Source organism: Schistocerca piceifrons, chromosome 2 (genome assembly GCF_021461385.2).
Source record: "Schistocerca piceifrons isolate TAMUIC-IGC-003096 chromosome 2, iqSchPice1.1, whole genome shotgun sequence".
Lineage (NCBI taxonomy): Eukaryota > Metazoa > Arthropoda > Insecta > Orthoptera > Acrididae > Schistocerca > Schistocerca piceifrons.
The window spans coordinates 72,869,092-72,881,778 of NC_060139.1; the positions used below are offsets into that span (position 1 = coordinate 72,869,092).

The 12,687-nt window shown below is 40.4% G+C and overlaps 1 protein-coding gene across 1 annotated transcript in view; it reads left to right on the forward strand.

Annotated features, from left to right (window-relative positions):
• Nucleotides 1-12,687, forward strand: part of LOC124776199 (L-threonine 3-dehydrogenase, mitochondrial) — a 264,550-nt gene that overhangs the window by 220,262 nt on the left and 31,601 nt on the right. The window lies entirely within an intron of this gene.

Sequence of the window (12,687 nt, forward strand, 5' to 3'; positions counted from 1 at the left end):
ATAATTCGCGCCCCCATCATGCACATCTTGCGAATGATTTTCTTCAGGATAATGACATCGCTCGATTAGAGTGGCCAGCCTGTTCTCCAGACATGAACCCTATCGAATATGCCTGGAATAGATTGAAAAGGGCTGTTTATGGATGACGTGGCCCACAACCACTCTGAGGGATCTACGCCGAATCGCCATTGGGGAGTGGGACAATCTGGACAAACAGTGCCTTGATGAGAGAGTATGCCACAACGAATACAGGCATGCACCAATGCAAGAGGACGTGCTACTGGGTGTTAGAGGTACCGGTGTGTACAGAAATCTGGACCACCACATTTGAAGATCTCGCTGTATGGTGGTACAACATGCAGTGTGTGGTTTTCATGAGCAATAAAAATGGCGGAAATGATGTTTATGTTGATCTCTATTCCAATTTTCTGTACAGGTTCCGGAGCTCTGGTGATGCAAAACTTTTTTTGATGTGTGTATCTTGTAAACAGAAAAGGGAAATGCATCTCACAGCTAGAAGGAGTAATGATCCAGAAACAGTCAAACATTATAAAAACTAGTACACTGTATTAAGAAAAGTTATTAAAAAGTCCGGAAGTATGTGCACTATGTCTGAGATTAGCATCTCTGATAATAAAGTAATTTAGAATATTGTTAAAAGGGAAGTGCGGGAACTGAGAACACAGGAAGACTATTTTTATCAAACTGAATGAAAAATTTGGTAACAAAAAGTCAGAAGTAGAAAATCTTTTTAATAATCATTTTTTTAAGTCTTGTAGAGGAAAAAAGTATCCAGCTGTTCATTAGAAAACGCAAGGCTGTAGGAGGAAGATGCAATGCCTATGCAATTTGGTAAAACTGAAATTCAATAAACCTCTCCTACCGAAATTAGGAAAATAATAGAGTCACTAAAAAGTTAAAAGTTGGCATGGAACTGATGACATTTCCAACAGAGTACTAAAGTTCCCAACAGGTAAGTAGGATTCTCAGCCACATATGTAGTAGCTCACTGAAACTGGGCATTTTTCCAGATAGACTGAAATATGCTATTACATAAGAAGAGGGATAGGTCTGATGCTAACAAGAACCACCCAACCTCACATTCGACAGCTTTATCCAAAATTCTTGGAAAGAAAAGTATCCACAAAAAATGCTATATATGCTTTCACTGATCAAACATTAAATGCTCTGAATTGGGTTTTATTGTTATCTCTCAAAGGCTTTTGACTGTGTGAATCATGCAATTCTTCTAGATAAGCTCAGTATTGTGGTATGAGTGGGACAGTGCACAACTGGTTTAATTCCTATTTAACTGGAAGAATGCAGAAGGTTGAAATTAACATCACAGAGTGTCTGCAAAAATCATTAGAGTCCTCTAATTGATGAGGTATCACAAACGGTGTCCCAAAGGGTTTAGTCTTGGTTCCCTTTGTGTTCTTAATATATATTAATGACTTGCCCCTCTATATTCATTAAGATGCAAAGCTAGTTCTTTTTGATGACGGTACAAGTATATCAATCACTCCCAACAACCAAGAAATTGGAAATAACGTCTTTCAGAAAATTATTAAGTGGTTCTCTGCAAATGGATTCTCACTAAATGTTGAGAAAACATAGTACATACAGTAGTGCACAGTAAATGGCTAGCACCATTAATAAATATAGACTTTTAACGTAAATCTGTTGCTAAGGCAGAATATTCAAAATTTCTGGGTGTGTATTGATGAGAAACTGAATTGGAAGAAATACATTGGTGATCTACTGAAATGTTATGCTATTAGGGTTACTGCAAATTTTGGTGATAAACATGTCAGTAAATTAGCCTACTAATCCAATATCATTCACTGCTTTCGTATGGCATTGTATTTTGGGGTAATTCATCATTAAGAGAAAAAGTATTCATTGCACAAAAGCCTGTAATCAGAATAGTAGCTGGAGCCCACACAAGATCTCCTTGCACACATTTATTTAAGATACTAGGGATATTCACAGTACCTTCACAATATGTGGGGGTACCCAAAGAAAACGGAATTACTTTTTTAAAAGCTACATATTTTCAAATTATTTACAAAACAACCTTAGCTACTTCAAAATACTCTACGTTGCAACTAATACATCTGTACCACCAGTGCTTTCACTGTTGGAAATATTTTTTGCAGTCTTCTTTAGAAATGACTGACAGCTCCTCCTTCGTTTTTTTCTTCACTTCTTAAATTTTGGCAAGTCGGTGTCCTTTCATGCCCCTTCCCATACGTGAAATAAGAAAAAGTCGCACAGAGCCAGGTCAGGAGAGTAAGGTGCGTGAGGCAGCAGAACCATGCCATTTTTAGCCAAAAACTGTCTAACAGAGATGGCTGTGTGCGGAGGTGCGTTGTCATGGGAGAAGAACCAGTCTCCTGTCTGCCACAAATCTGGTCTTTTTTGATTAACACTGTTGCTCAATCTTCTTAAAACTTCCAAATGAAAGGTTTGATTAATGGTCTGACCTGGGGGGAACAAACTCTAAATGAACTACACAGTTGATGGATCCCCAGAGTGAGGTTTGTCATCAATCGACATGTCGTCATTTTTAATCGAACAAACCACTCAACACTTGAGTTTTTTCCACAGCGTGGTCTTGGAAAGCTGTTTTCAATATTAAAACAGTTTCAATAGCATTTTTATCGAGCAGAAAACAAAATTTCACGGCTGCACATTGTTCACTTAAACTAGCCATCACAAAAAACGAAACAAGAACAAAACAACGATGGCAAAAACAATCACTAGCGGCAGAAATGCGTACTACACAAGCTCCGCCCACATTAATGTTATTCGGTATTTTTTTTTTCTTTTTGGGCGCTCCCTCATAAACATATTCCCTTATAAAATCTGTTATTAATAGCCCATCCTAATCAAAAATAATAGCAAAATGCGTATAGCTACAACACTAGAAGAAATGATGATCTTCACTGTATTGGGTTAAATCTGACTTTGGCACAGAAAAGTGTAAATTATGCTGCCACAAAAGTCTTTCCAACCAGCATTAAAAGTCTGACAGATAGCCGACCAGCATTTAAAAACAAACTAAAAGGATTTTTGGATGACACCTCCTTCTACTCAGTAGATGATTTTTAGATATGAAGTAGTAACAGTATACTGAATCATTCCACATCATTAGGAAATGTGGAATTCATTATCTATGGAACAAGTATTAATGTAATGTAACAATGAAACTGGATTTCTGTATTTGAAAATGGGGCCCAATCATACATCCTACCTCGAGACCAATGCTTGCTCTCAGCGGCCGTGATAGCACGTGTATCAGCTACTTGGAAGACAGCATGACTGATTGTGTCATGTAGTGATTTATTCACCTTCCATAGCGCCAAAATCGTTATGGCTGAGGGCATGGATATAACAGAAGAACAAAATTTATATTCCTGCACATTGGGTGTCGTAAGTTTACGTTCTGAGCCTCAGACTGAGATTTTGAAGTTACCAGTTTCGCCGCGAGAGGGGCTTAGTACTATGGCGAGGGGCGTAGTACGGTCTATCCGCGTCGAGATCGCGCAGTCTCCATCTTGGATTATATGAAGCGTTCGCCTGAAATTTGCACGCCGAAAAACATGTTAATGAATAGTGAGAACTTCATTACCTCCTCTGAATCTAATATTATGTCATTACTGAGACGAATTTCTGCAATGTTTTATTGTGGATGCATCAACATTATAATCGTTCCGTTACCTTTTAGCGCGTATGTTATCGCTCCCGTATATGTTGTGTGGCTGTTTTATTAACAGAATGGAGTTATCTGGTAGGTCTACGATCAGAAACTAAAGCGATTCCTTACCGACGAGTGCTGTAATTTGCAGTATAAACTTTTACACTGCGGGGAAAGTGTATGGCAACGTAAGAATTGTACGATATCTCAGGAACGCAAATGTCCATGCCAGTAATTTTCGCTCAAGTTCGCTTCGTGTGGTAGGGCGGCCAAATTTTCAACCGTTCTGCGCATCCCTCTCTATTAACTGCAAGCAGCCAATAAAATTATCTCTCCCAGCGGCTAGCAGTTACAACTAGATTGCGAAAATGTCTCTCCCGCATGCTGCGCTGTTGTACTTCGCGACAATGTAGTTCATTCACAGAGCGACCGAATTATTGATTCAGCTGTAATTGTTACATTCTTGTAGCACTATAGCTGTGAATGTCCCTCTGTAAATGTTTTGGTGCGATTTCTAAATACATATGTCAAGTGACAGCAATAAATGCGAAGGCCTCACAAGCAGGAGGGTAGGTTTGCTTACTGCATTTACAAATTTCTCAAACGTGGATCTGAAACGGGACTCCTATTTTTGACATACTGAAGATAGAGGAACGAACTGCAGAAGTATGTGTTGGCAAGAGAACTGTACAGCGAATAGTAAATGAAAATGTCAAAGCTACAAAAGTCTCAGGAAAATTTCGTTTTGTGTAGCCTGAAAATATCGAAATCGCAAGACGCCTGTAGCTTATCAAATGGCTCTGACAAGGGAACCTCCCCATCGCACTCCCCTCAGATTTAGTTATAAGTCGGCACAGTGGATAGGCCTTGAAAAACTGAACACAGATCAATCGAGGAAATAGGAAGAAGTTGTATGGAACTATGAAATATATATATATATATATAATATATATATATATATATATATATATATATATATATATATATATATATATATATACAAACTGAATAGTCCATGTGGAAGATAGGCAACACCAAGGTTAATCTGAGTTCAGCAGCACCGTGGTCCCGTGGTTAGCGTGAGCAGCTGCGGACCGAGAGGTCCATGGTTCAAGTCATCCCTCGAGTGAAAAATTTTTTATTTTCAGACAGTTATCAAAGTTCAGGCACTCACACATAATCAACTTCGCTCTCCAAAATTCCAGGACATGTTCAGATTTGCGTGGACATATGCAGGATTTGACGGTCTACACACGGAAAAATTTGAAAACTTTAAAAACATATGTTTTGACAGAGCATAGGGAAAACTGTGCGACTGTGAAACTGTTGCATTCATTTGTTGCAGTTTATGTGACAAACTCTTATGTTTTTTGGGAGTAATTATCACAAGGTAGAAGAATCTTTTTAACCATTCGCCAAGTGTACAAGTTAGGTAGGTCGACAACATATTCCTGTCATGTGACGCACATGCCGTCACCAGTGTCGTACAGAATATAGCAGACGTGTTTTCCTGTGGAGGAATCGGTTGACCTATGGTCTTGCGATGAAATGTTTTCGGTTCACATTGGAGAGGCACGTCCTTTCGTCTACTAATCGCACGGTTTTGCGGTGCGGTCGCAAAACACAGACACTAAACTTATTACAATGAACAGAGACGTCAATGAACGAACGGACAGATCATAACTTTGCGAAAATAAAGAAAGTAAACTTTTCAGTTAAGGGAAGACTTGACCCATGGACCTATTAATCCGCAGCTGCTCACGCTAGCCACGGGACCACGACGCTCCTGAGCTTAACATATCCTTGATGTTGCTTATCTTGCGCATGGACTATTCAGTTTCTATATTTTGCCTTTTTTTTTGTCATAGTTCCACACAACTTCTTCCTGTTTTCTCGATTGATCTGTGTTCAGTTTTTCAAGGCCTATCCACTGTGCCAACTTATAACTAAATCTGAGGGGGGTGCGATGGGGATGTTCCCTTGTGAGCACTATGGGACTTAACTTCTAAGGTCATCAGTCCCCTAGAACTTAGAACTTCTTAAACCTAACTAACCTAAGGACATCACACACATCCATGTCCGAGGCAGGATTCGAACCTGCGACCGTAGCGGTCGCGCGGTTCCAGACTTTAGCGCCTAGAACCGCTCGGCCACACCGGCCGGCGCCTGTAGCATAAATGAATGGTTTAAAGCGCTCTGTGTTTAAAATATACATAAGTAGTGAATACCTGACATCAGATAAAAACTTGTTAAATTATGCATGTGAAAATTGGCTTCAAAGGTGGCCCTTTGTAAATGCACAGAATTTTAAAAGACCTTTTTTTTTCAAATATATTAAGAACAGAGTTTTTGATTGAAAGAAGTGACATAGGTGCAGCATGAACCACATCCCTTACAATTAGGCACGGTACGGAGAAAGAGCTTGTTCAAAAGTGTATTGCTTTGATGAACCATGGGTGAACCAGAATCATTCCATGAATACCGGCTGGAAAACGAGTGGTGGTACTAGCGGTTTTGAAGTCCCATAGGAAAAGGTTCTCCGACAAGTATTCTCTTCTTATAGATTTGTTGTTGAGAGTAAACTCGTATTTAGGTGTAAGATCAACAGCAGTGACTACATTCGGAAATGAACGCTGTCAGTTTCAAGAAGTGATTCAATGAACAATTCTTGCTATAACTTGCTTCGAAGTCGGTCAGTGTAATTACCGCGACGGTTATCATTCAGCTGTTGCGGAGAAAACGGGAAGTACAAACACCAGGAAAGCGGATACTGTGCTGTGCTTAAAAATAAAAATATTCCGCACAGTATAAGCCAGACTCGTATCGAACTTCCGCAGCTCGTTAAGTTATACAATTCAAGAGGACAGAACGTACAAATCTGACTAACTTGCACGTGAATGTGGTCGCACAGTTTGACGTTTACTCGCAAATCATGTCGGTATAAACAGGTAGATCTGATTTGGGCACAGGTTAAAAGATGTGTGTGGTGGGGTGGGGGGTGGGGCAGACTTTGAAGATAACAGACACTGAATCGTTTGTGCGTGAAACAATGAGCACACTGTGTGGGGCCCGTTGAAAAGTTTCAGAAGGAATACTTAAAGCCCTGTACCTGCCACCCTAAATTTACAATCAGGTGATTCGGACACGGGCTGATAGCAATGATGATGGTAGATGTAGACTTTGAAACAAAGTAAAGCGTAGGTATTTCTTGGTTTTGAAGATCCATGGTTTACAAAACGTGTTTGTCAACCTATCAGTTGCCGCGCGGGTTATCCGCGACGTTTTAGGCGCCTTGCCACACAGGTCGTGCGGTTCCCCCCGGTCGGAGGTTCGAGTCCTCCCTCGGGCATGGGTGTGAGTGTTGTCCTTAGCATAAGTTAGATTAAGCAGTGTGTAAGCCTAGGGACCGATGACCTCGGCAGTTTCGTCCCATAGGAACTTATCACAAATTTCCAAAAAAACTCAACATATCAGTTGCATACGTAGAGAGAACTTCCCAGCCTTTACTGATTATGAATTTGTATCTTATGATATATGCAGATTATAATGTTCTGCATATTGCCCAAGGGGAAATAAAGTTTTCCCGGCGTGTTGTATGCTCTAATTACTCGCGAGAATGCGGCCGGATGAATACGCCAAATGGCTCTGAGCACTATGGAATTTAACATCGGAGGCCATCAATCTCCTAGAACTTAGAACTACTTAAACCTAACTAACCTAAGGACAGCACACATATCCATGCCCGAGGCAGGATCCGAACCTGTGAACGTAGCGGTCGCGCGGTTCCAGACTGAAGCGCCTAGAACCTCTCGGCCACACCACGGCTGAATACGCCAAAAACTCCGATATTGCGCGAAGTAAACCCGTATCATTTCCAAGGCACGAGTTGGAAAATGTGTTAAAATGACAGGGTGGGTTACCTGTCGAGATATTGGTGATTTTCGACGCTATCGGTCAGTATTCCCTCGAGCTATTCTCAGAAGATGGTTAATTGTTGGCTTGTTCGATGGACCATAAAAGCGTTCTCTCAGTGCAATGTCGAACGGGTTAATTTACACCCATAACGCCCGTTGACAGCGAAAAATATGATAACATACTGAGAATTTTTACGTTTGTCTTTTGCGCTAGTCTTTTCTACTTGTAATTCTTTTTTACGCTCAGTGATTCACATTTAACTACAGTCAAACACACCCACATACACGCATTTAAAAAATTACATTGACTAGAAACAATTTCATCATATGCAATGATTTCGATTTGAGTTTGAAATTAATTTTTTGTTGTATTACATTTTGACACATAATATAGCCCCAATTGCAGTAAATGACAATTATCGCAATCAGTTTCGATTATCTTGTTGTCAGACAAGTCATTTTGAGAAAAATTCTACTTGACGTCTTCACAAAACTGCTTCAATTGTTGTTCTCTTCCTACGTCACGCAGTCCAAACCTGAGGACCAGCTGACGCAATCTCAAGACGTAAAGTGCAATTTCTCTCATGTAGACGCTTGATCGAAATCGGTTTTAAAATGTATTATTCCTCTCATAGCCAAATCCGTTGTAACCACGCAGACCCTGCATCGCTACGGGACTTAGGCGTAAGCGAAAGAAGAAGAAGAAGAAGAAGAAGAAAAAGAAGAAGACTTGAATGTATAATACGATGTACCATAGGCAAATTAACCTGACTGCTGAACGCAGTAACACAGTTCGGCAACGAGTACTTTAATCATCTTGGGGTTGAAGCTCTTTTCTTCCGTGTTTGCTTTAACAATATGTATATTTTGGATAGGGTCCGCCTTTAACAAAACACATTTTTGTTTTTAACCCAAACATGCTTCACTGCAGTTGCAGCATCTTCAGTGGGCTTTTATTATCCATCTCTTAAAGACAAAGAGTGTTCTTTGCTGTTTGTATACATGTAGCTATTAGTTTTTAAATCGTAATTACAGATATTAGAAAAAAACACGTAAATTACGAACCTTTTTACCACATGGTGTGGTTTTTCTGATGTGTTGTGTTTCTACAGTGACCGTTTTTTTTGCACAGTTTGTCATCTGCAACCACTTATATCTTAAAGTAGACAAATTGTTTCAGCCAAAATTACGATTTCAAAACTTGTTATTTTTATGTCTGAAATTATTTAATTCTATGTGTGTGTCTATTTACATAATGTTTCACTTACGTTTTCCTTTTAATCATCTTCATCACTGTTGAACACTATATTTTGAGTTGTCACTGTCACTGTAACTGTTTCACTGCTTTACCAGCTATAAAAGCAAACATGGCGGGCAGTGGAACAATTGAAGGTCTAAAAAACAAGATGGCTGACAGTGGAACAGTTGAAGGAGTTCCTGACGGTTGTTTTGAATCTTTCAGAGGTGTTAGTGATTCTTTTTTCCTTTGTGTGTGTTGAGTGTGAAAAAAGAGAGAGAGGGAGAGAGAGACAGGGTGACAGTAGGTTAAGGGATTTATTTTGTTTTTATTTTGTGTGTGTGTGTGTGGGGGGGGGGGGGGGGGGTGAGAGCTCTATTGGTTGGGCTTGTCTGATAATTCCTTGAGTGCCATTGCAGAGAGCTGTGTATTCATTTATCACTTGTTTGCCTTCCAATATAGCTTTTTGTATCTGACAATTTTCCTCAATTATTAGTTTTTGTGGGGGGCTGTTGCTGCATTTGGGAAACACCCACAATGACAAACAGATGGTTCACTCTCACCTACAACAACAAAGTGGTCCACAGAATAGGCAACATACTCAAAAAACAAGGGGTAAAAATAGCCTACAGGACAGACAACTCAACATAGAGAAAACCACACAACCAACCAACACAAGCACAGACAAACACAACACATCTGGTATTTACCAACTAACATGCCTGGACTGCAAAGCAGTTTATATAGGACAGACAAGCAGAAACTTTAATACCAGATACAAAGAACACAGAAGAGCATTAAAAAGTAACAGCTGTCATTCCGCATTTGCCGAACACCTCATGGACATGAAACATAACCCAACAAACATCAGTATGGTTTTGAAAATTCTCAAATGCAGCAACAGCCCCCCACAAAAACTAATAACTGAGGAAAATTTTCAGATACAAAAAGCTACAGTGTACGGCAAACAAGTGATAAATGAATACACAGCTCTCTGCAATGGCACTCTGTTCTCTGCCCCCTGTTCTCTGCCCTCAAGGAATTATCAGACAGGCCAACCAATAGAGCTCTCACCCCCCCCCCCACCATCCCCCCCCCCCACACACACAAAATAAAAATCCCTAAACCTACTGTCACCCTCTCTCTCTCTCTCTCCCCTTTTCACACACACACGCACACACACACACACACACACACACACACACACACACACACACACACACACAAAGGAAAAAAGAATCACTAATACCTCTGAAAGATTCGAAACAACTGCCAGGAATACCTTCAACTGTTCCACTGTCAGCCATCTTGTTTTTACACCTTCAATTGTTCCACTGCCCGCCACGTTTGCTTTTACAGCTGGTAAAGCAGTGAAACAGTTACAGTGACAGAGACAACTCAATATATAGTGTTCAACAGTGATGAAGACGATTAAAAGGAAAACGTAAGTGAAACATTATGTAAATAGACACACACATACGAGGGGGTACCCAAAGGAAACCGGATTGTTGTCATAAAAAATTTATTGATGAACCTTTTTACAAAATTACTTCAGTCACCTTCAAAATACTCTCCATTACATTCGATGCACTTGTCAAGTCTCTTTTCCCACTGTTGGAAGCATGTTTGGAACTCTTCAAGTTTGATATTGTCCAGTGCCCTTTGTGAAGCTGTTTCTACCGCCTCAACATCGTTATAACGCTCCCCTTTTAGCGTTTTTTTTCATTTGTGGAAATAGGAAAAAGTCGCATGGGGCTAGGTCCTGCGAATACGGAGCGTGGGGAACGGCAGACCACCTCTGAGATGCCAAATAGTGGGTCACTTGAAAGGCCGTGTGTGCCGGAGTGTTGTCGTGATGCAGAAACCTGTCACCTGATCGCCAAAGTTCCAGGCGTTTCCTCCTCACATCCTCTCGCAGACACCTTAAAACATCCAAGTAGAAGTGCTGGTTAACAGTCTGGGCAGGGGGTACGAATTCCCGATGCACAATTCCACGAACATCAAAAAAAGACAATGATCATCGTCTTCACATTTGACCTCACTTGCCTTGCTTTTTTTTTGGTCTGGGAGAGTTGGGAGTCCTCCACTGGCTTGACACTTGCTTGGTTTCTGGGTCATACCCGTAACACCTACTCTCATCCTCTGTAATGACTTTGTTCAAGAAGTTTGGATCACGTGCAATCTCTGTTTTCAAGTCCTGACACACATTCATGCAGATGGTTTTTTGCTCCTGTGTGAGAAGGCGCGGAACAAATTTAGCAGCAACACGTCTCGTGCAAATCCTCATTCAAAATCCACTGGCACGAGCTCCAACTGATTCCTGTATCTGCTGAAATTTGGTGATCGTTTGGCGACGATCCTCGTTGATCTTTTGGTGGACTTTTGAATGTTCACATGTTCACATGTGTGTGAAAACTTATGGGACTTAACTGCTAAGCTAAGCTTACACACTACTTAACCTAAATTATCCTAAGGACAAACACAGACAACCATGCCCGAGGGAGAACTCGAACCTCCGCCGGGACCAGCCGCACAGTCCATGACTGCAGCGCCCTAGAACCTTTTGAATGTTCTCCTCAGTTCGCGATGTTGAAGGGCGTCCAGAACGAGCTTGGTCTTCAACACACATCTCACAGCGTTTAAAGCGCCCAAACCACTCGAAAACCTGTGTGCGGCTCATAGCGTCCTCCTGGGAAGCTTCCGGAAGCATTTGGTGTGTGTCTGTTGCAGTTTTTTTAAGCAAGAAACAAAATTTCACATACACTCTTTGTTCTTTTAAAGTTGCCATAACGACTTCGCAGAGGTAACCCGCCAACAGACAGAGAAACACAATACCACACTTGCACGTTCAGCTCTACACTGACGCCGGCTGCACAGCTGTTTCATGGTATCTACTAACACCATCTAGCGTGAGAACCCTGCACTATGTCTACTTTATTGTTACTTTATTACTATATCTTCGTCGTTTACCAGCCATAGCTGGACAGACTGCGTCACAAATACAATGTTTATCAACTAACATTTATACAACACCATATACAAAATTTATATTACAAATGAAATAAAATATTTATGCAGTGCACAAAAACACATAGAACATAGAGAAAATGAAATATCACTAAACATGAAAGTAAATCTTCATAGCAGCAAATGAAAATACCATAAAGCAAAATGTTTACAAGACCATGTAGATCACACACATAAAGTTTCATTTTGGCAAAATGTGTACTTTAAGTAAAACACAAAATTAAATGTGCAGTTAACTGAGAACATAGAAAGAAGATTAAATTTAGGCAAAATTATACATAAAACATACAATATTTATTATTTTGTCCATTCACTAGAACCACTGTTGAAAAACTCTTCCAAGGAATATAGTGGATGTTGTTTCAAGTCCTGAGCAATTTTTTTCCGAAAAAATTCAGGTGGCAGGGATTTCACTTCTGGAGGCAGTTGATTGTACATTTTTAGGGCGGCTGTTGGAAAGCTGTCTTGTGCACTTGATAGGCGACAACTTGGCACTTCAATGTTCCTCTTACAGCGAGTGTCATCATTATGTATTTCTTGTCTTATGCTGAAATTCCTTTGATTTTCTTTTATATACATGAGGCAGAAAAACATATACTGGCTAAAAACAGTCATTATGCCTAGCCTGGTGAAAACAGGGTTACAGTGGTCCAGTCTTTTGCTAGAGGATATGATCCTGATGGTTTTTTTTTTTTTTTTTTTTTTGGCAACACATCTTTGCTGCCTGAGGAATGTCCCCATAACAACAGTCCATAGCTAATGTGGCTGTGGAAGAGTGCATGGTAGACTATTGTGAGAAACTGGTCAGT